This window comes from Vicugna pacos, chromosome 30 (assembly GCF_048564905.1).
Source record: "Vicugna pacos chromosome 30, VicPac4, whole genome shotgun sequence".
Lineage (NCBI taxonomy): Eukaryota > Metazoa > Chordata > Mammalia > Artiodactyla > Camelidae > Vicugna > Vicugna pacos.
This window is the reverse complement of record NC_133016.1, coordinates 11,084,398-11,111,626: the sequence shown is the minus strand read 5'-3', so window position 1 is coordinate 11,111,626 and position 27,229 is coordinate 11,084,398. Positions and strand designations below refer to the sequence as shown.

At 41.1% G+C, this 27,229-nt stretch overlaps 1 protein-coding gene across 1 annotated transcript in view; it reads left to right on the top strand.

Moving 5' to 3' along the window:
* The first annotated feature begins 1,283 nt into the window (after window positions 1-1,283).
* The window catches only part of CDH20 (cadherin 20), a 178,167-nt gene continuing 152,221 nt past the window's right edge, over window positions 1,284-27,229 (top strand). The window contains exon 1 of the mRNA XM_015240503.2: window positions 1,284-1,677. The gene's annotated coding sequence lies outside the window, so the exon portion shown is untranslated. The remainder of the gene's footprint in view (window positions 1,678-27,229) is intronic.

Below are 27,229 nucleotides of genomic sequence, written 5' to 3'. Positions count from 1 at the left end.
TTGAATAGAGTAGTTGGAAAGATTAAATGAGATACTTGCCTAATGCATGTCTGTCACATACCAAGTTCTTGATAAACATTAGCTGCTCTACATTAATAATTACTGTTATTACTGTGAGCTCCAATTCTAGCCCTTGTTGAAACCTATTAAAATATCGTACAACTGCCTTTGCCAGGATACTGCTTTCTACTGGCATATGTGGGAATTCTATCAGTTACTCACACACAGTTTTATCAGTTATTTATACACATAGATCATTCAGTAACAATTCAATCAAAATAACTTTCTGTATTTAAAAAAATCAGTGATGGGGAGAAAATCTTAAAAGCACCTAAGGTTTATAAAGAGAGATATGGATGTGGAACTGGGCAAAGATACTCCCCAGCTGGCTAAACCCAAGTTGTAATCGGTAACTGTGAAGGAGCTGGCATTCCAGGGTAGGAGGCAGGACGACAGAGGTTGTTCCTCCTGTCCACCTTGTCTGACCCCAGACCAAGAAGCTTGGACTAAAGTTGAGACTTGCCTTCTAGAACCGCCCCGTCAGAGCCACTGTGTGATTTGAGAGGATTTCTTCATCCATGGGTGGTCTCTGCTTCCTCCTCTGAAACTCCTGACCTTTAAGGTACCTCCACCCCATCCCTACTTCAACCAAAGTTTTAAAACTCTGTGGTCTTGCTATGAGGACAAAGGAAGGCAATCTGAACATTTGGAGAAAATCATAAAAGTAGATGACTGAAGTTTTCCTCTCCCTCTGCCATCTCTCCCCACCCCTCCTATTGAAAAGTATTAGAGTCCTCAGCATCCTCAAGGTCAAAGTTAAACCCAGGTTGATACCGTCTCATTTTAGATCCTGGTTGCCTATCTTTTACTGTTCTTGTCAACTGCCTCCTCCAGAATTCATAATCTGTGCACAGTCAGTCACTTCCTCTTCAGGGGGAGGTTGGGGGTAGATATTCCCCCTACGCCTGCCTACCCATCACCTTTCCTCTCTCTCCCTCTTAACGTTTTCTTACTCTCTCAGCCAATAGAGGAGTTTAAACATTTAAATACGGTTCTAAACTGCGTTTAAAGAATTAACCCATTTTGCTCCTCACTGATCTAAACCACAGGGTGCCAACCGGACGCTAATTGCTTTCTTTTGGTGGGGTTCCAGACAGCTCCTCAGAAGAAAGGAGCGCACATTCCTGGCACCAATTGGCTAATTCAATTTACTTCAACGGCATTAGCCTCTGTCAGAATATTCATGAGCAGGGGAATGAGGACCCGCGGCACAGGCAGGCGGCAGCCACTCCGGCTGGGGAAGGCGCGAGGGAGTGGAAGCGGACCGCGCGCCACGCTCGGGGGACGGTGACCGCGACGAGAGGCTCTTCTCCGCGGGCGGAGCGCAGGGGACCGCGGGAGGGCGGGGCAGGGCATCGGTGGGGCTGGCGCGCCTGGCATCGAAGCCCAACTCCTGACGACTGCGCGGAGACTTTGCGAAAGATCCGCAGGCAGAAAAGCTGTGACACTTTTGACGGAGGGGGTAGGGGGGTGGGGGGCGGGGGCAGCGCCGAGAGCGGGGACGAAGGGACCCAGCGGGACACCGGCTGCCCGGTGGGTGAAGCAGCGATGTGAGCCGGACGCCTGCCCCGGAGGAGTCTGGACCGAACGTCCGCGGAGAGTCGCCGGCCGTGCCAGGTAAAGCGGAGAGCTCGGGTGGGGGCCCGCGCGACTGTCCCCGGGCTCCCGCACCAGGCTGCGCAGGGCGCCGGAGCCTGCTCTCCCGGGAAGCCGCCCCCGGGCGCTGCGGAAGGTCCTGCCCCGCACCGAGTTCCCTCCGAGCGGGTCGGAGTTAGACTTCCTCGGACTTTGAGGGGAAGGGGAAGGGGACGCGAAAGAGATGCCGGGGCTGGGGAGCTTCTCTCTGAAAGCTGGAGCGCAGCAGGGCAGGCTGAGGACGCGGCGCGCTGGCAGCCGGGGCTGCGCGCCCGGGTGGTGGGGACCGGAGACCCAGGAGCGCGGCTCGCGGGAGCGCTTGGCCCAGGCTTTGCCCTCGCTTGCCCCGGGGGCGGCTGCGCCTCCCTCCAGCAGCCGGTGGGAGAGAGCTGGCCGCGTCCCCCGCTCGAGGATGCGCGCCGTGAAGGGGGACCAGAGACCAAGGCTCCGGGGAGGCTCAGGCGCCTGCGGGGCCGGGGCCGGTCCCAGTCCCCGCCTCGCGTGGCGCCAGTGCCCGAGTTCGTCCGTGGGAGGAGAATGTGGTGGTGACTCGCGTCCCCGCCACCTGCCGGACATCGCCAACTCCCCGGATTTCCTGTCTCCGGGCCCTGACACTCCCAGCGAAAGCTCTGAATTGCGCGCGGTTGTTTGGGCTTTGCTTCTGGTAGTTACTGTGGAGGGAGAGCCGGAGATGAGGGGGCGGCGAGGGGGTCAGATAGGGTGAAAGTTGCAGATTTGCAGAGGAAACACTATAGCGGAGTCCCATCGTGCCCTTAGCAACGGGAGAGGCTGGACTTCGGATGAAGGAGAAGCCTCTGCCTGTCTATCCACCCCGGGGGTGGGGATGGAGGCTGGAACCTGGAGGGCAGCCCGGAGGCAGCGCCAGAGCCTTCCCCACCACCACCCTCCCCTGCTAAAACCAGGCAGAAAGTAAGAGCGCTGGCGGCAGAGCACTAAGGGATTGGTCGCCTAGTGGGTTCGGAGTTTACTGTGCCATTATTATTACTATTATTAATGCCGTCGTTATTGGTACGAACACCAGGAAGGATTTTGTCTTCTGATTGTTACATGTCGCCTGGAAACTGAGTCTGCCTTTCCCCAAATAAATTATCCCTTGACCCCTCTGGTCTCTGATGCTCCTCTCCATCAAAGAAAATTACCCCTCAGAGCTGTGTGGTGTCAGGGACCCCACAAAGGAACTGGATCAACCATAGAACAAAAAGTCACAACTTCACAATGTGCTTGCACCAACACTATAGATGAGTGTTGTATTTCTATGGCTCACCCTCCTCAGCCTCTTCTGGCTCCAGAATGGTGGGGGCATTGCCAATGATGAAGCCATACCTGACTGTGCTTTTTCCTTTCAAGTATTTCTACGATCTGGAAATTAATTTTTCTCTTGGTGTAACCCTCGTTGTCCCACAGGGCATGTTACCTGGCAGGGGCACACTCAGGTTCTCAACACCGGAGGAAGCCACAAGGGCACCTGCGGTCGCCTCCTCTTGGCTTGGCCCCTGGTCATAGCTGCTCCAGGGCACAGGCTTGGCCAGCTGATGACGCAGAAAACAGGGCAAGACTGTGGGAGAACAGCATGTCAGAGTTAAGCCAAGTGCAGGAGATGAGGTCAAGCCTCCTCGCTGGCCACATCCCTTCCTGCCAGAGAAAAAAGAGAGACAAACGAGGCAAATGGGAAGTATTATAAATTGGAACCAAGCTCTCAGAGTCTACTTAGGCTGTTGCCACTGACTTTGGTATGACCTTTCCTTGCCAGCGCTTCTGATTTTCCCTATTGCCAATGCATGAGTAGCCATGCCTTTCTAATAGGACAGTTGTGGTGAGATGATCTAATTTTGTTTCCCAGAATGCTTTGAGCATCCTGGGAAAGGACAGTCTCTAAAATACGCGGTTTTACTGTTTTGTGAAAAGTTTGCCACACTGCAGGTTACAGAGATTCATTTTTAGCATGTGTGCCATGTGGCAGTGTGGAATTAAAATGGAAAAGGAAAGTACAAACATAAAAATGACTTAGCATTCTTGACATTCTTGTGCATACTTGTAGAAAAATTATCTTTCATATGGGGAGAGTTGCCTGGGAATTTAATCAGTGTTTACACTACTGAGACGCCCCCTTCTACCTTTCTCCCCTGTAAAATTTTATGACCCAGTTCTCACAGGAGAGGCAATGGGAATGTAGTAAGTGCTGGGGGCTGAGGGGCAGGACGGAAGGGTTGTTAGGGGAACCATCACATAGAGTTTGGAGAATGGAATGGGAAGAAAGATGCCATCATCCTTGCAGAGCAGGGAAACATTCTTCTGGAAAAAAAAAAAAGTTGAGCAGTATAGGGTAACAGACCCAGCACTGGCTGTTGTCTGCTCTCAGATGCAGGATGGGAACTCCATTAGATGGTCCAAAGAGGACTAACCAAGGTGTCCTGCCCTCCTCCCTTTGGTAAAGGTAACTGCCTTCCTCTTATCTTTGGATTGCTGTTAACTTCTCCATCCCTGTCTGCACAGCGCAGTAGTTTCCCCTTGCCATTTGAAAGAGATTCAGATGTACTCTCTCAGCCCCTTATATATTTCTAAATATGCCCCAAGTGCTGAAGCCTCTCAGAGATGTGCAGCTGTTGGCGAATTTAAGTAAAAAGTTGGAAGTAATCAAGAGAGCCACTGAAAAGTGGGTACAGTTTTCCCCTGGTGAAGTTATTGAATGCCTTTTGAGCTAGAGAATTACCCGTGTAGAAAGCAGAGGGAAGGGTTTCCTTGACTTCCCTCTACTCATAAACCAGTAGTTGTATTTTTCTTTCCCTCATAGTAGTGAGCACTGTTTGGTGAAGCATTTTTTACAGTTTCCGACTTAAAATGGAGGTTTTGCCTGGTGGTGTTCTATGGAGAGAGGAAAAATGTAAAGAGATACGGAAGGAAGAGCTGCAGTGGCCAGAACATAAATCAGCCAGAATATATGGGGGGGTGATGAGAATAGGTCTTTTCACCCTAAAAAAAAATGTCCACTTTGGAAGAAAAAGAAGTCTGATTATTGGCATCCAAGGCTGAAACCAAGGCAGCTGATGCCGAGAGGAGCCAAAGGGCAGTTCTTCTTAGTTTAGAAACAGCAAGACAGCCTCTGCCAAAGATTGCTGTAAACACGGAATAAAGATTTCATTGTGGGCTGGTGTGACTAGAATAATTAGACAGTTAATTGTTCATTCTGATCTGGTGGTGTTGTAATCAGTAGTGCAGAGAAGCAAAAATAAGAGCAAGGGAGAAATAGAAAAGTAACAGATCACTTTTATCTTCACTCGTTTCACTCTGATGGTACTTGGGAAAATCCTGATTCATTTAAAAAAAAAGTACATTCATATCCCCAGAACACAGAAAATGCCGGTGATCTGAGTTCCATTGCTGCTGTTTCTCCCCCTCCAAGTTCTACTCTGGCTGTGGACAAAATTTCTCATCTTCTAAAATCAGCCTGAGAAACTACAGAAGTAACGAATGCCTGGGGTAACTCCACTATTAATTCATAGATTTGTTAGATGCAAACCTTCAATCAAAATCTATGCAAATAGCCCCAGATTTTTCTGCTTCTCCGACACTGTTTTCACAGACATACAAGGTTAAAGAAGTAAGCATTCCATTTTTTGACATTTCATTATATTCTATTGTGAAACAAATTGCCCAGTGATTAATCTTTCACATTTAATGGAAGAAATAGCCTCCTCTGTATTTTCATACTAATTTAGAGACAAAAGAAACCATATTTTAAGTGATAAGGGTGATTCTAAGCAGCTGAGCATCTACAGTTATTATAGGCAGGAGACTGTGGCTTATTGTTATTTACTAAAAGATGGAACTGTCATAAATCCCTTCTGAAACGACTTCTCAATGAAACAATGAGTAAGGGACTCCTAGAGGGTATTAAGCACTTGGTGTCTGGGGTGGGGGAAAGGAAGAACCATGTATTCATTAGGTTCAAACCCTCCTTGAATCCCAATATTGACACAAACTATGGAGCAAAGTTCTCATTATTTGAATTTTAAAAAGAAACATTTTTAGTGTCAATGTTAAGTATAATTGTTCTGGGAATAAAAGCACTATGTTATAAAGAAAGTATAATAAATTACATAAGGTCATAAAGTCTCATAAAGAGAAACACTTAGTTTCTCCAAGATACTCATTTTGTCTCAATTTGTTTAAGAAGTACAACACTGCCCTTACTAACCTCTAACTTTTTTTACCCATCATGAATCAAAAGGGACTGCAAAGGAAGAATACTGACTGAAGTGTTAAAAAGCGTACGTGGTACAAAATTATGGAACTATCTAGCTTCCGGAAGACAAAATTCTACTTTACAAAATGCACCGTCTATAGCAATTAAAAATAGAAAATCATATTGCCACATTAAATTATGGAAACAACCCATTTTAAAGAGAAATTTAGCCTTTTCTCATTTAATTGCTATTCATAGTTTGCTAAATAGTTTTTCAGAATAATCTGCCAATCTCCTGCTAACCAGGACTGTCTAGTTAAGAACATTCCTAATTACATATGGATTAACTTAATTTTAGAACCCTAAGAATATTCAACTCAAAGCATTACTCAAGTGCAATGCAAAACAGAAATGGCCCAATTCCCCTAAAGGTATATGTAATTTTTTTATAAGTTTAAGGAATCATAAAAGAGAGAACATTTGGTATGGGAATACATCAATGAATAACTACAATAAAAGAGTAAGGGAAGCCATAAACTGTTAGATCTTTTAAATATATGCGGAGTAAAGTAGTAACGATACCACTGCTCATTTCTTCTTCCAAAGCAGCAAGGGCTGGTCATATAAAACGTCATGCAGCGTACAAATGACAAACACGCAGCATTGCCTGAAATGGGGGTGTTTTCGATATCTGTAAGAATGTTTGATAATCTAATCAGGAGTTTAGAATTTATTTGGACTAATCCCATAGCCACGTCAAGAGAGGTTTCTTGTATGGAAGAGATGTTTCTCATAGTCGCAGAGCTCCTAGCTGGAGTCTTACACATAGTAGATTCTCAATAATATATGCTGGTCTCATTTTTACCAGAAAAATAAAATGGAACTAATGGAATTTCCAAGGTGGATGAATCTATAATAGTCAAATACTTGAATTGACTTTGTTACTTCAAATTCTTTTCCCGAAACTGGCAAGATACACCTGTGATTAATAGTCATAATTACTGGCAATTTTCTGGTGTGGGTTTGAGGGAGGAAGGAAAAGAGGAAAATCTTTAAAGGCTTTCCTTTTGTTCAAGTTTTACCTAAATATTGAATGTGTTTATGTATAGCTAAGTTGTTAAAAATGCACAGAATCTCTTCATAATAAAGATGGCACTTCCCCAAATGGTTATTATTCGCAACAAATCATCACACATATTCTACCCTTGAAGTACTGAGTATTAGACCAATTGTGGCTGCATATTCTCTGCAACTAAGTAAAGAGTAATTAACAAAATAATAATTTCATTCCACGGCAATGGCTATCTCTGGTTGTCACAGAAGCTCACTTGACATATGGCCAAATGGTCAAGCCCAACCGTGCAACTGCAGCACTGTCCAGCATCCCGTGGGAGGAGACAAACCTATAGTGAAATGATATGTGGCCAATACACTGACACTTTTCTGCTCCTGCACCTGATTTATAACTAAAATAAGCTATGTTAACCTTCCTACCAAAATGAAAAGCAGATGCCCATAGGAACTGAAATGTCTATAGGTAAAGCATCAGCCTAGTTTTTTCTTTTAGGTCTGACCTTAGTTGAATGAACAAGGTGGTCTTAGTGTTTTCCTAGAGAACAGTACATAGTGTAATATGTTGGCATAATTGGGAGCCAATAGTCAAGAGAGAACCAGGCTAGAATTAGCATGAAGATTCAATTACCCCTTGTTCCCAGAGGCAGTTGTTTACCAGGATTGGAGCTAAGGTTGTGGTCAAAATAGCCCAGGAAGATGTTCAGTGCAGCTTGCTTGTTCTCTAGCCAATATCTCTGGATGGAACCAAACTTTGGTTTCCACTTTCCACCAAAAAGTTAAAAGATAATTTATTAGATAGTAGGTGATATAAATTGCTGGATACACATTTTAAGTGTGCATAAGTATTTTAGATGTATTTATAAAAATTTGTGGTTAAAGCTACTGTATACATAGTGTCTTCCTGAAGGAATAATGTGCATTTTACATCATATTCATTATTATTTTGTTTCATTTTATAAAGCCAATGACTTTGAACTCCTGATCAAGTCCTAATATGGATTAATTTGCACATATTATGAATAATAAATGTATTTACCATCATTTGTTTTCAAAAACCAATAGAAGTCATCTCATTTAGCAATTTAATTAGAAGTGAGCTAAAGGGATTTCATTTAGAAGTAATTTCTAAAGGCAACTAAATACATTTTTTTTTAATTTGAAAGATTATTAGCACTCTGATAAGAGTATCAAAACAGATGGAAGTGAACATTCAATCTTTGCATCTACAATCTTTTTCCATGCAAATGTTCTGGGTAGACATGCAGAATGGGTGTATCACCTACGTATCACCTATTAAGGTTGGGGGAGAAACCAACTGAACATTACAGCCATCTCTGTGCCCATCCATCCACAGACCCAAAGGTTCACTTACCTTCTTTTTCTAATGCAAGAAACAATACAAGTTCCAATATGCCTTTTAAAAAACCCCTTGATTCCCTACATCCTAGGCCTCATCTGAAGTATGAATTTGCAAAGGCACCATCATCATATCACTGAAAGAAGCCACACTTGAGAGCATGTGTCTTGTAAGCTTTTTTGGACATTAAATAAGACTAAATCTGTGCCATACTTTGCACAAACTGGCAAGAAATCCCAAGGATGCTCCTCTTGTAAATAATTATTACATAAGATCTTTTGTTATCAGTCACGCTACAAATTATATTTAAAGCAAACAGTGTCTAGCAATCAAAGTATGTCTTCATTAACATTATAGTTGTAAAGTGTTATTGTTGTTTCTACCTTTATTCTTAAGCCTATGTTCTCATCTCAATAATACTGGGAAAATTTATTGCAGCCTAAAAGTATGAAGCATGCTCATATTTGGAAATAAAATCCTTGAGTAGTCATTAAAAAATTAATCCATTTGGCAGTTCTGCACCTCAGTGGAATACTTCAGGCAGCTAAGCACAGAGGCTATCATCCAGTTCATAGGGCTGGTGGACATTTGGAGATCAAATTACTGACGCTTGCTTCTTTAAACACAGGAAAACAACAGGTTTCTTCATAATACAGAAATGCTGTCCATGTCTTTGGATACATCTATATAGTTTTCTTGTGTCAATTAAAATGTGTTGCATTCAGAGAGAAAGCAGAAAGCGCAATAAAAATGAATAGCCACTATTTGTTTAAGTCCTTGCCCCTGGGCCAGACACCATGCTGAGTGCTTCACATGCATGACCTCATTAATCTTCTTTGGGAAGTCAGTATTGTTATCATATTCATTTTGCAGGTGCAGAACCTGAGGCACAAGGCTAAGTAGTCACCCAGGGCAGATTTCGAACCCAGGACTCTCTGGCTCCCAAGTCTGGAGTTCTAATCATGCAATTACACTGCCTCCCCTACATCAGGGTTTCTTAACCTTGGTACTAATTACATTTGAGGCCAGATAATTCTTAATTCTTTATTGGAGGAGTGAGAAGGAGCGGTCCTGTGTGTGTAGGACACTTAGCAGCATCCCTGGTCTCTACCCACTAGATGCCAGTAGCATCCTCTCAGCTGTGAACACCAAAAATGTCTCCAGGTGTTGTCCAGGTCCCTGGGGAGCAAAATTACCCCTGCTGGACAACCACTGGCACAGAGCAAAATTCAACCTCCATATATTGTTCATGTTGCACACATTTTCAACCTAAGGTTAGGTCATTCATTTTTCAAATAATAATATAGATAAGTCTCATGGTTATGTTAGCTACATTAGAGATTTTTTTAACACTTTTTTTCCTTGTATTTTGGGGGGGGGAGAAGGGAGGCAATTAGATTTGTTTGTTTGTTTGTTTATTATTTATTTTAATGGAGGTACTAGGGATTGAACTCAGGACTTCATGCATACTAAGCATGTGCTCTACTACTGAGCTTTACTCTCCCCATAGAGATAATTTGTAAAAAGAAAACAAAAACAAAAACAAAAACAAAAAAAACCAAAAAATGATGAGACAAAACTTTCAGAGAAAAAATTACTACGTCAACATGAATTTATTAATATCAATTCTGCTCCTACTAAGCTCATTTCCTTTGGGGCCCCAATGGGGTGATCAAGAGATCCCTGTGATTATATTTTTGTATCAACAAAGATCAGTATAATGGTTGAGGAAGTTTTAAGCCATAGCACCTCAAGATGCCAAATAACAGGATTGTCCACAAGACTCCAGGTTCCAACAGAACAGGCATGGCAACCCTTTTGCTCATCTTCATACCCCCTGAACTCAACATCATGCCTAGCATGTAGTCAGTATTCAATAAATACGTCTTTACTAAATGAATGAAATATGGTTAACCTAGTGTAGGTTTTGGATGCTCTACCATAGGCCTCTGGACTTGATATGGATTACATTTTTCTTTAATCAGTGGCACTGATGTGCACATGATAATATGCGATCATATCTATAAATTTAATGAAACCAAAGGGATAGAGAAAACATTACATGAAGAAATATGATCAAAAAGGCTGATAGAATGGACCAGATCTAATAAGATGAAATTTATTGTGAACAATGCCAGTGAGGAAAATAAACCGTGTGCAGACTGAGCAAGGCCCGTCACAGCCAGGGCAAAGCGGGGCTGGGACCCAACCCCAGGCCCTTGTTACCCACTTTCTCCAGGGATGAGTCGGTCCTACCTTTGCTCTGTCTTGGTCAGGGGGCACCTGACATGACCTGTTCTGTTCCTCTCATCATACTCTACCCAAGCTGTATCTGTAGGAAACAGCCAGTGGCCTGAAGGGACCTAAAAACATGCCTTTCAGATGAATGGCTGAAGGGCTTTAAAATGGCAGACCTGACATAGAAGGGGCCATAATAGTCACCTTCAAGTATCTGGAATATCTTCATGTGAAATATAAAATAAAGTATCCCACATTGCCATGGAGAAGAAAATGAGGGCCCCTGAATGGAAACCACAGAGAAGCAAATGTTATGCCAGCATAATGATGAGCTTCCAGCATAAGACGAATTGTCCTACCTGAGCTCCCCTGGGAAGCAGTGAGGAGGGCTCAGTCATCAGAGGGGAGCATGACAATGACTAGCCTATGGGAATTTGAGCCCAAACAGGTGGGAGAGTGTACCAGACATTCTCCAGGATTCCTTCCAGCCCTCAGTGTGTATGAATTCCTTCTCATAGGCTCTTATTGACCTTGTAAATTACTCTATATAATTCTGCTAATAAAAGAAATATCTATATTTTCTCTAATCCATATATTCAGTCATTGGAGTAACTAAAATAGAATAGACAGGAGAGAGAACTTACCACATGCCATATGGAATAAGGGTGATTTCCTGTGTGCCAAGCACTGTGTAAAGCAGTCACCAGCATTAGCTCATCTTTTCCTCACAAGAACCCCATGAACTAGGATCTGGTATTACCGTCACTGGATAACTGAGGAAACTGAATCACAGAGGAATGAAATTGTCCCGGCTCACATAGCTAGTAATTCTAGCCTTATTTAACTTGCACCTGAGTCAGTCCAAAGTTACAAAGTCAGTTTTGTAACTACTGAAGCACACCACCCCATCCTTTCAGCAAGAGTACACTTTTTTGTTTGAAATGTTGACAATTTCTAGAGTTTGAGACATAATATGGCTATTTAAATGTAAATACCTAAAACACCTTCCAAAGACTAAAATACATCATTTTAAAGTTTGTTGTTTTTTTATTCTCCATGACATTGCTCCCTTCAAATAATGCAAATTGCAATAAGTTGACTTTAAGTAAATAAGCAAAATAGGGTTTTGTGGGGGAGTTGGGGAGGGTTTAGATGTCTTTAGAAGAAAGACTGATATTGGAATTTCAGACATTATTCTGTAAATTAGAGAATTAGAACCCAGGCCTCCAGGCTGGAAGTGTTAATGTGAAAGCAGGACTGTGAATTTCCACAAATTTAGGAAATTCTAATGGTCAAGTTTTATTAGACAATTGATATCATTAGAGATTGTGCTCTCTTCTGATCACGATTATCTTGTTGCATGATCTTCTGTCTTACAATTATCTTATTGAATATTTCATAAAACCAAACTGGTTTTAAAATTACTTTCTCTGCCTTTATTATTTCAGTGCCAAAATGATCCTGAAAGCTTCTAAAACAGCCTAGCAGAGATTCAGCTCATTTGTAACTCTTGATTTAATTGAAGATAACTTCAACTTCGCAAATTAAGTCTGGTGACTTCCTCTTCTCGGGCGGTACTGCTTCATGCCCACCATTCTAGACAACAGTCAGTTAAAGACTTAAGACACTCTGCAGCATTTGCTTTCTAAACTTACTGCTACTCTGGTGCTTACATGCACTTCAGCACTTACTGAAGTTCATAATTCTATATTTATCATTCTTACAAAGAATCAGTGCAGGTGTAAGAGGGGGTCCAGGCACTTATCATAGGACTTAAAATGGTTATCTTATACAGCTCTCTTTGGGGCGGCTGTTTTGCCAAAAGGCAGGAGGCTTCGCCGAGCCCAGTGGCTTGCAGTACCAAGAAAAGCCTGTTCTTCATCCGTGGGTGATGGGGGTCATCTGCCGACAATGAGATCGTCTTGTGCTTCATGTTCACAGCCCACTGAGGCTCATGTCTAAAATAATTGTGCTGAGCCTCTGATCATAACATATCCTCACCAGGGCATCATTCCACAGTGTCAAATTGTGGCTTGAAGAACGTTTATATGACTTTGTGAAGTGGAATGAAGTTGTTTTATTCACAAATATCCCCCTCGATTTTTACACTATTTCGTCGGGGGAAACCCTTATAAAAAGAGTGTTCTCAATATAGTTCATGTTGGAAAAAATTCTAAATCAAGGACCAAGACGTCTCCTAAATGAACATGAGTCATGGGAAACATCTCTACAACTCAAAGAAGTACGGAACGTAGAGTGTGAAACCCTGAAAGCACCCCTTCAATCACATGTGAGCTATCCAGAATGAAGGCTCTGATAGGTTATTCGGGAGATTTAGACAGAATAAATTAAGCACTGACCTGCAAAAGAGACATCTTACAAGCTCTGAAGAATGTACCAGGCAAATGCTTCTCCCAGTATCTGACCCCGGACTTCAAGCTCCTTGAGTCAGCGTGTGTCAAAAGCCATGTGGCATCCATCTCTAGCCTCATACATAGTTCTGAGAAGCGCAACTAGTCTTAAGCCATGGCACCTTTGGACATCACTGGCTAAGGGATCTGAGTAGCTGGGGCAGGAATAAGTGATGCATGGAGGAGAAAAAGAGTGACCACTAAGGCTTGGCCTTATGTGACATAGGGCAGAGAGGAAATGCTTTGTTATTAGGAGTTCATTTCCTTAGGATAGGCAGACTTCAAGTTACAGAGACGTTACCTTCCCTTCCCCATCCTAACGCCACCATTGTTAATGTCCTATAGAAGACACCAAAGATAACTCTCACATTTTTAAGACAAAAGGAGACCTTTCATACATTCGGTACTATGTAAAAGAAGTATTTAAGCTAAATTGGAGGCATCAAAAATAAGTAACTGCATTGAAAAGTCACAGCCATATTGAACAATAAACAATTTATGGAAGGAGCCCAGAAAAAAATTGTTTTTTAAAAAATTGAAAAGCATAGCTTCTGACAAGTATTCTTTATTTATGAGTATAAGTAGAATTTTTCAAGGAACACAAAAATACTAAAATAAAATGCAAGTCTGACACATACATTTCTTTTTGAGGCTTGGCACAAAAGAGGAATCTAGGTAGATATGAGGCTAATTGCAGAGTTTAATTCAATGATCATTATCTACACTAATTGAGAGAACAGAAGAGGTCGGGATGATGTGAAATCCTAAACGATTCCAAATCATTTATAGTTGACAAGGGCTGTGTTTTTGGCCTTTGACTTGAATACAGGAAAGTCCAGGGGTCTAGCAATTCAGTTTTTAAAAAGGTAGGAAACTTACAAGTGATGTCTAGATGCCCAGGCTTCGAAACTTCTCTTGTTCCCCCCTCCTTTCTCAGCTCACTCCTCCCTACTTGTCCTGGGGTGCTTGGGGCCCTACTCACCAGTGCTGGGCTTTCTGCTAAGTATGTAGATCACCTGATGGTTCACTGATCGTATACCTGCTCTTGCTTCCTGTTCCCTAAGAGCGCTCATGATTTTAAAAATATGAGGCTTGGAGGGCAAGAAATAGGAGCTGGTGCTGAGAGGGTTAACCTAGGAAGTGTTTGCCCCAGGGACACAACCCCAGGTCTGACAGACCCCAGACTGTTTACCGTCATCAAAAACACCAAAACAAAAACACCATCTCAGACATCTCTCTGGTTCCAAGGCAAGTTGGAATACAAATTGTTTCAAAAGGATTCTGCGCATGCAAAGTGAATAGCTGTCAACAAAGCTATAATTAAGGAGATGAGATGCTGTCAATAAATCTGAAGTAATGATCTTTCTTGGAGCAGCCACATCATGTCTTATCACTTCTCTAGCCTCTCCTCCAGGGCCTGCCTCCAGGATAATCTGGAGTCTTCTCAGCATCATTTGGGGGGGAACTCCTTATGCAGCTTTTTAGAGACTTTGAGAAATTCGAGAGACCATGCCTTTCTTCCTTTTCAGATGTACATGTTGCTAATGTTTTCTTAAAATTCATGGTGGTTTTTTGGCCAATTATTATCGATGGTCTTCCCTCCAGCGTTCCATGCACTTATAGAACCCAGTATCGTTTCATTAGTTGATGACTCTAGCAATAAAAATACCTTCTGGGTGAAGAGAGCCTTGCCTTTGCAAATTAATTTCACATGTGCTAGTTCATGTTTGGGGCACCATCTGCCAACAACCCTTCTCTTGGCTACAATTGATTTTATATTATTTCTTTGGTCCCCTGGAATATTTTAAGTCTCAACAAACGTTTTTAAATGAAAGTAGAGACTTCCCATGCCAAAGAAGTTACTTTGCTTAATTTTCCACTGTTAGGAATTGCTTCTGCCACAGCCTTGCTCACTTCTTAAGGAAACTGTATTTCTTTGGAATGATCTCTGATCCTTTTTCCTTCTTAAGGAAACTGTATTTCTTTGGAATGATCTCTGATCCTTTTTCCCAAAAGATGATTCAAAACTTATCTTGCTGAATGGGAGGGAGACCACAATTAGCCATAGGTTTCTCTGCCGCACCCCAAGGCTCTGTTTTCTCCCCTGCACTAAATTCCATTTCTGCACCATGTTTGATGCTGTTTTCACCAGTGATGGTGTTTGTCTCAGGTATATATTTTCTCTCCCCGAACTGAGTCACAGCTCCTTCAAAGCAGAGACGTGGTGTCTTCCTTTTCCCACTCTGAATGGTGGGGACTGGTTGACACCAAAGGCCTGGGGCTTTATGATACCCCTGAAACATTCTGCTGGGGCCAGCTCAGTGCTGGGAATATTCTGAGCACACCCTCCCTCAGCTCACTGCCTGACTGACGCAGCCACAGGAAAAGGAGAACTCCAGATGGTTGCTGCCATTTCAGGAAAGGAAGAGCCACGAAGGAACAAGCCGAGGGGCACAAGAGCACAACTAGTGCTAGGAGGAGAGAGGGGGAAGTCAGGAAGGGTGCTGGGAAGGCGCAGTGAAGCAGCACTGTGTGAGAGTGGGAAAGTTTTCAGCTTTTTAAAAATACAGATGAAGAATTACATTCTGTATTTACTCTTTGGAATCTAGGTATAGCTTTGTGATAAGTTGGTGAAAGTAGATTTATTTTTAAACTGCATGTGGGCTGCAAGGTTGAAAACTGCAGGGGTTGAAATGTGGGCTCTTGAGGAGTGGCTGGGACAAACAACGGAATTACCAGAACAACTAACCATGTCTCCATCTCTGAATTCCAGGCACCAGGTGGCATCCTGGCAAATCTGTTCTCTGTGCCCTACCAGCTAAAAAATATTCTGTTTGACTTTCACCATCTGCCTTCTTCTAGCAAATCTAACCCAAATCCAAAATGAGCAGGTGGATTTAGGTGCTGGAGATTGGCACTTTCTGGGGAAAACTGGAGAAATCCATTACCATTAGCAGTTTTAAATACGCATTTATAAGTTGAACCTCAAGCTGTCATTCTCTGAATATGTCTTCCCAGGATGAGGTGTATGAATATGAGACTTTCAGGAAATAGGCTAATTTAGAAGGAATTTGAGTTCTTAATGATTGTTTCCTACAGATTCCATAATGACTCCATTCTGTTTCTGCCGTGTGAAGAAGTATGCCCTTTTCACTGTTGTTAGCATGCACTTTTTAGAGTCACTCCTACACAGTAAAGTGACAATTATTTTTTCCATGAATATCTACAGATTCAGCACCTACAGGTTCTGCACTGTGAATCAGAACATGTTCATTCAACCCGTGTCTCTGTAGACCAAGACTAAAATGCAAATACAGCAACATCCCGAGTACGCCAAAGTGCTATATGAACTCCTGACTTTCCACGGGCATGTGATAAAAGAAAGGACAATATCAAAATTGAGTGTTTTGAGCAACCTCACATTGCGGCTTGCCACAGTGTAGTTTGGTTTGTATCTTCACAAATGAACATGAGCTGAAGATTTAAATGGAAGACTAGAGAATCAGGGAAAAGTTATGTATTAGTCCGCTCAGGCTGCCATAACAAAACAGCACAGGCTGGGTGGTGAAAACGGAAGTCCAAGATCAGGGTGCCAGCGGGGCTGGTGTCTGCTGAGAGCTATCCCCTGGAGATCTCTTCTGTGTGTGTGTGTGGGGGGGCTGGGAGTGGGGGGGGGGTAGGTAGAGAAGGGAAGGGAAAGACAGACAGACAAAGAGAGAGAGAGATCTGGTGTTTTTTCTTATAAGGACACTAATCCTACCAGATCAGGGCTCCACCCTTATGACCTCATTTAACCTAATTACCTCCTTACTCCCAATAGCCACATTGGGCAGTTAGGACTTCAACATATGAATCTGAGGCAGCCATATACATGCAGTCCGTAAAAATGGCATTTCAACCAGTAAAGCTTATTCATGTACTTGTCACATTTAGACTGACTCAAGCATTAAGGAATCCCTGAATGCTGTTTGAACCCACTGAGTTTAAGCGACTTTCCCAGTGGTCACACAGTAGTTGACTAACCTTAGACTAGCCTCCAAGACCTGTACTGTTGTTCTTGCCAGTACCATACAGTGCTCCCCCTGCCCATCTCCCTGCCAAAGTGCCTCTGCACTGCTTAGGTGGCCACTGAATTTCCCGTTGTTTAGCAAAGTCTATTGCTGTCAAGTCTTAAAAGATATCCAACAAAACCAGGTTTTTCTCCCTGCTCTATTGCTTTATGGTCTATCCCGTGTCACTTTTGTTTAAATTTCTAGCTTAAAAATATTGGTGTTCTCCACGCCTCCATCCTCTTCTAGCAGGACATTTAACTTTCTAACAAGACTGTACTCCCTTCAATAATCCCCTTGGTTCTAGGATTGAACTACCAGGGATCTCAAGCTGGTATGCTAAGGTAGTGATACAGATGGAAGGTGACTCCAAGCAGGGTTCCTTCCTCAATCAAAAGGAACCATAAGTGGGTGACTGAAGCTTGTTATGCAGTAGAAAGAGAAAGGGTGCAGTGTGAGGGGTCAAGATCACTGCTGTAAGAGCTGCTATAATAAAAACACCAAATGTCAGTGTTTAACACAGCGATAGTCTATTTCTTGCTCACATCACAGTTCAATTTCATGTCAGCTGCACCTTCTGACCACTTTTTCTCCAAGCAGTGACTCATTCAGGCTGTTTTCATCTTGTGGCTACACCTCACCTCAGGGCAGAAATCTTTGCCCAGAGTCAGCAGAGGAGCAAAGAGAAAGTGTGGAGGATCTTTCAGAATGTTTTATAGTTAGTAATGAAAATAGAGATGTCATTTCCAACTGCCTCTCTCTGACCAGAACCCTGCCACATGACCCCGAGCTAACAGCAAGCGAGACTGGGAACTGCACTCTTCCTGGCTGCTCAGGAAGAGGAAATGGGATTCATTAGCATCTGCTGGCTCTCTGACACAGCTCACAATCCTTTCTTCACTACAAAGAAGCATTCTAGTACTTAGGTAAACTCACCTGATTTCATGGCATCCAGGAGGGGAAATAGAGGTGGGAGAACAGGAAATAGTCAGTAATTTCACTCTAACTATAACATGAAATGCAAACTCCTTAACAAATCTCAGAAGACATAACATAGCAATATTGTCTTATTAGGTGCACTGTCTCAAGAATCAGACACGCTGGGTACAGCTGATGCTGCTGGTCCCAGGATCACACACTGAGAACCACTGACCGTAACTCACCCCACATTCTGTGGATGAGGGTGTCCCTCTCCTCATTTGATGATAAGCTCCTGCAGCACTGATTGGGGGTTTAGCCGACAGATGTTGCAATCCGGTTGCTTTAAAAATCACTGTTCCTGATTCTCCCTAAGCAAGTCACTTAAATGCCTGGAAAAGTTACTTCATCTCTCTGGGCAGGTTCACTCATTTGAAAACTTAAAGTAATAATGCTGAACCTCAAAGGAATTATATTTGATTATCTATACAAAGCATTTGCATCTTCCCTAACACATAGGAACCACACAATAAATGCTAACTGCAAATATTATCAGAAGAAGATGGAAACTGCATGTAGTTTGGCTCTATATGATCTTTAGTCAACAAAAATAACTGCACAATTGAATTTTTAAAAGATGATTTTTTTAAAGGTGGTATAGGGTAGTTTAAAAAGAATCAGGTTTAGAATGCCTAAATCTATGTATGAGCTGTGTGACTTTGACCAAGTAACTTGATGTCTTTCTTTAAAATATATTCCTATCCCCTGTGTCGCAAGATTGAGGTCATGACCACCTACGTCATGAGATAACATGTAGAAGTTGCCAGCACAGTTCCTGTAACATAGTAGGTACTCAATGCCTTTTGAGTAGCAGTTACCAAGTTCTTCTCAAAACGGTTCTACAGTGGGAAATAATGTTTCAAACTGTGCAAGTGAGAAAAAGCCATCTTAGAAAGACAGTTTTGAGAGAATTAAATGGTTATAGTTTCAAGCAGATGCTTAGTAGGGTGATTTTTTTGATCTCTGACCTTTATCATACCCCCTCCAATCCCATCTGAAAACAGCCTCTCAATGCTTTTATTCAAATGATAATCACTGTGCAAAAACTCAATGTCTCTTCATTCAGGAACTTACAGTACCCGTCTTAATAAACCACAATGAACTGAACACATGAAGAATAACTGTATAAGCAGGCCTCTCTCCAGCTGTCATGTCTGTTTGTGACAGCAACTGGTATTTCATTGTAAAAGATGCTAATTTCAATCTGAGCTGTGGCAGTGCTGAGAGGAGCATAAAAGGAATTCTTGATTATCTATATCACTAACTGTGGTCCCTGGAGATACACTTGGAAACTTCAGATCACATATGGCGAGAGTGCTATGATAAAATATGCATCAATGAAACTTCATGATTTATGATAATAAAGAAATGGACAGTTTCACCCTCTATGATAACTATTTGTGGCTGGTCTTTCTCTCTTTACTATTTCTGGAGGCTTTATAAATGACATTGTTGTACTAATTGTTATATCATTCTGTACCTGGACCACCAACTCATTTCTGTTCTGTCAAATTCCCGGGGACTTATCATAATACCGTTTCAATAATAATTACTTTCCCAATCTAAACTGAAGAAATAATAATTACCTTAGCTGCTGGGCCACACTGGCTACCTCTCAGAGTTAAACAAACATTAATTATTACTTCAACTTAAATATCACTGCTTATTAGCATTAGCCAGGCTTCAGAGGAGAAGAGGGAAGTCAAAGCTCTCAGAGGTGCACAGCCCACATCATGGGGGGAGTGGGGTGTGGAAGTGAAATCAGGGTGACCACTATCTTTTCTTGGGAATGGACCATTCTTTATTTTAAAATTATGTTCTTCCTATTTTGGGGGCGGAGGTGTTGCTATGCCCTTTCTTAAGTGGTGATAATACTAGATGATTAGGTTGGGGGGTGTTTAATATTCTTATTTAGCAAAAGTTAAAACTTAGCAACTCTTAATTCCTCCTTTCTCTGTTTTGAGCAGCTCTTGAAATCTCATAATCTAGAAGCCAGTTGGACTCTTCCCTATAACATCCCAGCACAAAATCTTAGGTGGCCAAAGGCTTACTGACCATTTTACAAGTTATCTACCTGTTCCATTCAGAGAAATACTCATTATTAGAAATTTACTCATTTTTATTGATCCCAAATCTGCCTTCATAGATTCCAACCCTATTTCAGCCCTCTAGTACTGCATAGAATAATTCTCACCCCTTTTGTTAGAACAGCTTTTCAAATACGTAAAGAAGGCAGCATGGTCTCCCAGATGGCCTCCACGCTAGTAACCCTCATCCGCTGTCAGTGGTTTTTACTCCAAGTTACCCTGCTGACAGTTGCTCCCTCACTTCCAGTCACCTCCATGATGCGGGCCCCTACAAAAGAAGGGTCTGATACATCAGTGTCCAACTTAGAAACATTCATTTAATTGTCTAGAGAACAAAGCCCAAAATTTTTAGAGCAGCACTAGCTTCTCCTCCATCTGCTTCCAAACAAGCTTCCTCTCCCCTAGTATCTATCCCCTCTTGTATGACACACACAGTTACACATCCTTTCTCCATTCTTAAACTTTTCTAACCCTGAGCATTTTCTCATCTAAGTGCTGATCTCTGTCTCTCTGACTGTTGTTCAAAGCTCACCTCTTCCACAAAAGTAGGAGTAAGGAGTGAGTCTACCTCTCAAAGTCCACACAGACAAACTTGCATCAAGAGTTCTTCAGCTTTCAAATGCTCTATTGCTAGATATAAGTTTAGAAAGAAACACTTAAGGTTCTCATATCCGTTGAAAATATAATTATCAATAATGATTAAAATAAACTCTTTGGAATTGTCCTTTACAACATGTAACAAGTGTATATAATCCCCCTTCTACTTTTAAGACATTTTTAAGATGCTATGTAGTATTATTCCATGTATGTCTTCTGTTATTTTTTCATGTTTTTCTCATGTGGATTATTTTTTCCTTAATCTTGAAATCAGATATTTGTAATCAGGTGTAAATATGTGAAGTATTATTTCAACAAAATCTTACTTCTATTGACCTATAAAAATAATAATAAAATGAGGAATATATTATCTCTTAAAAATACTTACTTTCCTCTACAGCCTATATATAAATGGAAAAACAACTTTCTAAACCATAATTTGTGGGATTAATATATGTTATTTTATTTTGATCCTTATTTTAATTCCCAAGCTAACAGCAATTCACAGGCAGTTAAGAGACCCAATTTGATCAATTTTCTAAGTTGCTTGTTTTTCATTAGGATGATCCTTAAGGCAGGTGGCCTTCAATTAGTTGGGCTGACAGCTCTGGCTAATGTTTTAATGATCCCTAGCAAGGGAAACAAAAAAGAGGAAAAAAAAATAAGGGGATTTACAATGGCGAGGATAAGCTGGATCAGGCAGGGAGACAGAGTACATAACCACTAATTAACTCTCGTCATTTAAACATCTGCAAGCTAAAAGGAGATACCCAAGTATCCCTGCACTGCTGACAAGTCCTTGAAGTATATGCTACAAAGAGTAGCCTCTAATCCTGTATTCCCAGACTCATAGGCACTTGTCAAACAGCCTAGCTAATAATACTATTGTAACATCTAATTTGTGAAGGCGTAACTATACCAAAATACTTGTCATAAAACAAATGGAAGGGACAACATAATCTCTTACAACAGCCTTCCAACTGTCCCCTCTGTTTCCATCTTGCATCGCTGCTGTCTTATTTATACACAGCAGATAGAATACTCTCCGAGAATAAACTAGATTCTATCACTCTTTTGCTTAAACCCTTCTAAAGGATTCCTGTTGCAATTAGAATAAAATGCAAAAATCTTTACTGTGGCAAATAAATCCTATATATTATCTGGCCCTGACCATTAACACTTTTAGCTACATGAATTAGTAAGCCAACCGTAATGGCTTAAACACTTAAACAAGCAAGAGCAGTAAGCATTTCACCCTTAACCAAGTAAGAGGTTTATTTTTTTTCTCATGTAATAAAAAGCCTAGAAGTTGGCAGCGCAGGGCTGGTGCCACTGCTCAAAGTCATAAAGGAACCAAATTCTCACTGACTTTATGCTTTGCCATCCTTAGCAAGTGGCATTTGTCCTCATAGTTGCAAAATGGCTGCTCTATCTCTAGGTACTATGTCTACACTCCAGGCAAGAAGGACAAGAAATAGCAAGGATGAAAGTACTTTTAATCAGGAAAACAGTCAGTTTCCCAGAATCCCCACCCAGTAATCATCATCTCTTTTGAACAATTTCACAAGGCTACTGTGACAGGAGAAAAATCAAGTGTTGGGGGATTTTTGTTACTTCATTTCCTCATCTCTTTGTTCCATTCTCCAGCCCCTCTAGTCTCTCCATCTCTAAAACACCCCTTCTTTGTTGCTATCTCTTGATCTTAACACTTGTGGTCCCTTTCCTTGACTTCTTCTTTCCAAATGACTGCGTGGGTCATACCTTCAGATTGTTCAGCCTCTGCTCTGATGTCAGCTCCTTCAGGCAGCTTTATCCGATCCTTTTAGCAAACAAAGTTTCACCCCATCTCCAGCTGTGCTCTCTCTCTCTCTCTCTCTCTCGTATTTTGTTTTGTTTTTGTTGCTGGTATTTATTTTCCTTATAGCATTTTTGGTTATTTGAAATATTTTACTGTTTTTGTTTTTGTGCTGAGTACCCCCTCTTAGAACATAATCTCGTAATGGTAGGGTTTTCTCTGTCTTTTCCCTGCTACATCCAGTGCCTTGGACATTGCCTAGTACAGGGACGCTGAGTTAATAGTTTGATTCTGACTTAATGAATGAATCAATGGTTTTCTCGACCCGTCCTGAATTTTTAATCCATCTCTTCACTGCATTCTTAGTCACTCATCTTTGACTCTGAAATGAGTAACAGCATCACGCTGCTTGATCCTATTTGAATTTTTAAATTACATTTCATGTTTTCTTAAATTTCCATATTGTTTCGATGGCTTTTGTAAGCATGACCTTCTTGGTCATAAAATGCATTTGAGACAATTATTTCCAATTGCTTTGCATATGTACTGGATGTTTTTCATAATCCCGCCATTTATAAGCCTCTACTTTTAATTATTCTAAATATTTGTACCATGAACAATTTTTTCATATTTTCTGAGTGACTCTGTATTCTAGGGATTATTATTCAAAACTGGTCCTACACCCTCTTCTGTGTGAAAGTCCAAGAGAATACATTAAATAATTCTTCACAAACATCTCTAGATCCCTTATGAAGTAAACAATTAAAACATTGAATTTTCACATTGTGCTGTCAGACAAATCTCTAAATCTTGGAACACAAATATTTTTGACTAATTTTTGTCCCTGACTCAAACTTGGTAGATATAGTACATGATTTTAATGTGAATTTCCTATTCCATCTCATTTTTGCATCCCTCATAATACATTTTGCAGAGCATTATAGAGGGGCTCCATTTTCCTCATTCCAAAGATTTAACATTTAGTATGCTCAAAGCTTCTAAAGATTTTTTTTTGGTGTAGTTTTTCCTTTATATTCACTTGTCCCACTGCAGGGACAAAAAGCTAGGAGAGCAGGGGAAAAAAGAAAAGAAAAAGAAAGAAATAAAAAGAAAAAAATGCACCAAGTTCAGAAATCTTTTTCCCTTTCCCTTTCCCTCACAGGCATAAATGAGAACCTTTCATGACCAATCTTCTAAGAATTCATTTTTCTTTTCACTCTAACTTCACTGACTTAAGGGTGCGGAGTATAGATTATCTGGGTAAAGTAGAAGCAAAAATAGTGCTAAACTGAGATATGTCTTTCTTGAGAAGCCTAAGGCATGTACACTTTTCTTTAAAAAAATCATCGAATTCTTCCAACTCCAGGGTTTCTTTCTAAAGGGACATGAATATTTGGAAATACTGAGAAGGAGAGTTAAACATCTGTGAAAACAAAGGCTGTTCCTTACAGGTGAACCAAAATTGATCTGTCTAGCCATGGGTTCAGTCACTGGTGATCAGGCATCATCCGTCATTACAGCTGTTTCCAAGGCAGCCCCAACTCCATGGTAGGTGCTGGGGCTTCCCTGTTGATGCCCTGAGTTTAGCATCAGGCTGTGACTTCATCCCCCTGCACAGAGTGACAACAGGCACAGGCAGCTGTCCCTTGAGCAAGGTAAACTCTGCCAGAGATTGTAGAAAAATCATTAGCAACATCCCAAAAAAGAGTGCCTGTCAAATTTTAGAGTGTGCAAGAATCACTGAAGAGCTTATAGAGCTTGTTGAAAATGCAATCATTTTTTTCATCTCAATCTACTCGCACTGAATAAGGGTGAGAGCATGGAAACAGAAGTAAAAATAGTGCTAAACTAAGACTGGATGTTCAATGGGTGGGATGTGGAACCTGGGAACCTGAATTTAACAAGCTCCTCGGATGGTTGTGATGTAGCTGATCTGCAGCCAACACTTTGAGAAAAGGTGCCCCAAATTATTTACATGGGCAAAAGGGAGGAGCAGGGCTCATGCCTTGCCAGTTAACCTTGCTCTCCAAAATTGGTGATAATGGATATAACAGATATTAAGTTGCCAACTGGGATGTATGAATAAATGAATGAATGAAATGTTTTATTCACTAACATTTATGGAGGGAATTTAAAGTGAAAGAAACAATCCGTGCCATAGAAGTTCTCAGTCCCTTGAATGAGGCACGGGCAGCCTCCACACCCTGTGGTGAGTGTATAATAGAGAAATGCAAGGCTGGGGCCACGGGAAGAGGAGGGCTGCAATTTATTGAGCAGCTAGGCTGTGCTGAGCATTGTGGAGACAAGAGTGCTACATGCTCTGCCCAGTGGCACTGATGCAGGCCTCAGAAGAGAGATGACATTTGAAGACTGAATAAGAACTTAACTGATGACTAAGGTAGGAACATTCTAGGGGGAAGAAGCAAAAGTACCAATGCACAGCCAGGCAAAAAGAGCCAACACATTTCCAACTCTGCTTACCCCAGGGCTGGGCACAGGCAGAGAAATGGTAGGAAATCATTTCCTTAACTTGCCATCAAAACCATGAAGGTTTTTCTACACTCAGAACTTTCCCTTACCAAGTCAGCTGCATTCTGCAGAAACATACCATATTTACCACACTCATGTTACCAGTGGAGAAGCCACCATGATGTATGTATGCCTCAGGATTTTCAAGCAAATGTGCACGATAAATCTCAGCCTGAGTTCTTGGCACTCTATCGTTAAAGGGGAAAATTCATCTAATTATCATTCAGACCACTTCTTTGAATGTCTCTAACAAGCCCTGGATGGTGCCTACAAGTGTTTCCATTAATTTGCGAAAGCAAATTCCACTCCCTTTCTCACACGGCTTTGTGCTGCCTTTCTCTCTGGCTAGGAGCACGGTGGTAACAGAAGCCTGGAGATGGAGCTAAGGAGGTGGGGGTTAAAAACGTGCACTCAAGGACGTCCTCCAACCATATTTAACACATTCCAGCAGTGCTGTACACTTGAATGAAAATTTTAAACGAGAAGATAAAATGTCTTTCTAGACAATTTTACAGTGGGTTTTTTTTTCCTTATCAGTGCTTTTTTTCCCTCTTTTTTTCTATTGTTAAATTTACTTGATTTTTCAACAGATGACTGGATAAAGAAGATGTGGTATATTTAAACAATGGAATATTACTCAGCCATAAGAAAAAATAAAAGTAATGCCACTTGCAGCAACATGGAAGGACCTAGAGATTGTCATTCTAAGTGAAGTAAGCCAGAAAGAGAAAGAAAAATATCACATGGTATCACTTATATGTGGAATCTGAAAAAAAGGACACAAATGAACTTATCTAAAAACCAGAAACAGACCCACAAACATAGAGAACAAGCTTATGGTTACCGGGGGGTAAAGTGAATGGGAAGGGATAAATCGGGAGTTCAAAATTTGCACCTCCTGGGGAGTCATGGACATGTTAGTCATCTTGACTGTGGTGATAGTTTCACAGGTGTATACATCTATCAAAATTCATCAAATTATACATCTGAAATATGTGTAGTTTACTATACAAGAATTATAGAACAAAGGTGTTTAAAAATATATATAATCAAAGAAAATATTTACTTACTTTTGTCATCTAATTAGCCTGTTGAAATACATGCATAAAGGAAAATTTAAAAACCATTGTGCTAAGAACAGAAAATAATATTAAATAAAATACACTCCTCTGATCAGTCATTCACTGGTCACAGTAATAAAACAAGAAGACTCTTCAAAGGCCACCTAAACGTCAGCCAGCAATGACCTATGACCACCCAAGTATAGAAATTGGGAGAAACTGGTTCTGTTTACAAACAATAGCAATTTGACACAGAAGTAGTTTATCTATTAAATCTAAGAATGAATTTTAAATTGGGGCTTGTATTTTCAATTTTTTTTCATTTTTCTAACATGTCTCTTTTATTGTATTGTATAAAAGTGTCAGAACATAATAGGTTAGAAAATAAAAGCAAATGATCTATTGACACAGATAGTTCAAGATGTCCTGACCTAAGCTGACCCTCAGACTTATAATAATGATAATTATAATGATAATTACAATATTAATTTACAGTTGCACAGTGCTGTATGTTTTTCAAATATTCCGTGGGTCTTGAGTGCAACATTTCTAATTGTTAATCTCCATTTTATAGAAGAAGAAATCCATCTCCAGAGAGGTCAAGTGAATCATCCAAAGGTCAGACAGCAAATTTCAGGCAGACCTAGTACCAGGACCTGTGGCCCCTTATTCCAAGAAAGGTTTTTTTCTCTCCTGCCATAACTCAAAAGTATCACTTAAAAAATCAAATTTCAGAAAATTTAAGAAAATCTACCAACATGAGGAAGAAATGTTTGAAAACAATTTTTAGGGCATGGTTCAACGGTAGTGTTTAAAACTACACTACACTGTAGTGTTTAAAACTACTTGTAATGTATGCAAGGTTTTAATGCCAGTAGAGACATTAAGGATCACACACACCTCTCCTTCCATTATACAGACAAAGGAAACAGAGACTTAAAAACACAGGTATCCCCTGCTTTTTGAAAGTTCACTTCATACCATTTCACTTTTACAAAAGACCTACAATAGTACCTGTTTTCACTAACCTAAGGAAATCCAAAGAGGGTTTTCACTTTTATGAAAAAAAAAGGTGAAAACTGAAAATAGCGTTCAGCGTTTGTTTTGCAGTCAACAGTTATAGAGGCATGGCACACCCTCAGCCGTTAACAGTG